Genomic DNA, 2,749 nt, shown 5'->3' with positions numbered 1-2,749 from the left:
GTCAGTTTACGGTCTCACTGATGTCACTGAGCTTTATACCTTGCTAGGTGAAAGCAGACCTAGAGTCCCTTAAGAACTCTAAAGGGGAATAAGTGAGGTAGGACCCCCAAGTTAACTAATAAAAGGCATTGGTTTTCCCTGGGGTGACAAAAATGTTATAACTCTTAATTGGAGTACTGATTGCATGGGTAATAACATTTGTCAAAGTTCATCAAATTGTCCCAAGGAATACTTGTGCATTTCTCTGTGTGTAAATTTTGCCTAAATAAAAACTTCTTTTGTCTAAGAAATAAAAGGGGCATACTTCTAAAGAAGCAGACGCAGAGGCATTCCCAAGTGCATAGATGTAAATCATCTACTGAAGAGCCATTTATTTAACAAATATTTATTGGGCACCTGGTAAGTATTAGGGACAGTCCTTGGATCCATTAGGGAAGAAGACAAAGTCCCCCATCTTCATGGAGCTTACATTCTAGCAGAACCCTTTAAAATAGGGACAGAGAAGTAGGATCTTTTGTTAGTCTCAGCAGAAGCAACTGTAAGCACTGGTCTCAGATGGGTTCAATGATCCACAGAAAAGGAAGATTAGTGAAAATGGATCAGAAAACTGGAAGCAAAAGGTCCAGGTGGGGCCCAGAAGAAGAGCCTGCAAATCATCCAGCCCCAACCCCAGCATCTCCCTGGGGCTTGGGAGGGCAGAATCCACAGGATCTCACCACCACCAACTCCGTGGGCCAGAGGCCCCGGCTCCCTTCAGCCACATCTGTGTACAGGGCGTGGGCTCTGGCCCGCACCACCAAACCCGGAGGCTGGAAACTCATTTTCTGAGTGCTGGGAGGGGCAGAGAGGTGTTGGTTCTTTCTGAAACCAAACCTATGTGCTTAGAAACAGCACAGAAGGGCTGGGAGTTGGATGGTATTGCTGTGAGTCATAGGAAGTCGCAGCAAGAAGATGCCATCTGAGAGGAGATATAGGATCTTTTGAAGTCCCCAAATCTTTATTAAAAAAATAATTCAGGGGCCGGCCCGGTGGCGCACTTGGTAGTGTGGTGCTTGGGAGTGCGGCGGTGCTCCCGCCGAGGGTTCGGATCCCATATAGAGACTGGACCACTCACTGGTTGAGCGCAGTGCGGGCACAACACCAAGGGTTGCGATCCCATTGCCAGTCGCGGTACGGGCGCGACACTGAGGGTTGTGATCCCATTACCGGTCACGAAAAAAGACAAAAAGGAAATAAAATAAAATAAAATAAAATAATTCAGGAAGCATTAATCATACAGCAAAATCTATAACATTATATATATAATAAAGGACAATGAAGCAGCATATAGTCATTGCAATTAAAAATTATGTTACATACACTTTCTAAATTTACAAAAATAGCACAATTTATGCAATAAATCGTATTTTGCAGTCTGTTTTCAGTAACGATGATAAAATGATATTGGAAGGGTAGGGTTGGGTTGCAGGTTGTGAGACTTGTCACAACATTTCTCATCTCTCTTCCCAATTTATGCTCTTCCTATAACCCCACTTTTATGTTTCAGTTGCCCACACTGACATTGCTTGCTTTCTGTCTTATTAGTTGAAAACACATATAGCACTTCCAAGTGAATATGAGAACTTCATCTGGAGGTTGAATAGAGAAAGGAATTAAATTCAGAAAGAGTATCCTTTAACCTTAAAACATGAAAAATGTCAACAATATTATGAAAATGCCCCAATGAACCTTAGGAATAAGCATCCAAGTTCTTTCTTAGCACATTGGAACCTTTCTCAGCTGGTGGTTTACCCAGTGCAGCAGGCAACCCACAAGGGAAAAGAAAACAGGAGAGGAAAAGACACGGTCAAGAGAGATCATGCACTTTTAGAATTTGGAAAGCTGATACATTTTTTCAGGGGTTGGCAAGTTTTTTCTGTAAAGGTCCAGTTAGTAAATAGTTTAGGCTTTGTAGGCTACATTGTCTCTGCACAAACTACTCCACTGTGCCATTATAGTACAAAAGCAGAAGTAGACAAACAGGAAAATAATGAGCATGACTGTGTCTCAATAAAACTTTATTTACAAAAGTAGGCCATGTTGCATTTGGCACCCAGGCCATTGTGTGCCAATCCCTGTATTACTGGTTAAATGACAGCAGGCCAGATACAACTAAAAACAGGAATGGGGGAAATTGGGCTGAAAAAGGGCATAAAGGACTGTTATGTGTTCACCAAGTCTCCTTTTCCTTTTCCTTCTGGACATGTAGGTAGACTACATTTTTCCAGCCCCTCTCATGATCAAGTTGGTCCACGTGCCTAAGCTCTGAATAGTGAAATATGGGCAGAAATGAGGTGTGCCACTTTCAGAAACTTCCCAGGAGATCTCTGTGTTCTCACTTGCTCTTCCTTTTTCTGCAGGCCAGGTGCAGAGCATCTGCGAGGACTCTGAGGCCCTGTAAATGACAAAGCCACTTTGTAGAATTAACCCAGGTTCCCAGGTAACAGGTTGAGCAGAGCTTCCCTGCCAATAGTACTGGACTTTGACGTGAATTAGGCATTAACTTTTCATTTTGCCATGTCACTGAGAACTGGGGGTTTGTTTGTTACAGCAGCAAGTGTTACTTATAGTAACCAATACAAAATTCAAGTATCAAGTTACTTTGCGCCACAGATCTCCAGAAAGCCAAGGAACGAGATGCAACATGTACTTTTTTTTTTTTCTTAATTTTATTTTGTCAATATACAATGAGGTTGATTATTGTGGCCCA

This window comes from Galeopterus variegatus, unplaced genomic scaffold (assembly GCF_000696425.1).
Source record: "Galeopterus variegatus unplaced genomic scaffold, G_variegatus-3.0.2 Scaffold2556, whole genome shotgun sequence".
Lineage (NCBI taxonomy): Eukaryota > Metazoa > Chordata > Mammalia > Dermoptera > Cynocephalidae > Galeopterus > Galeopterus variegatus.
This window is presented reverse-complemented; position numbering follows the sequence as displayed.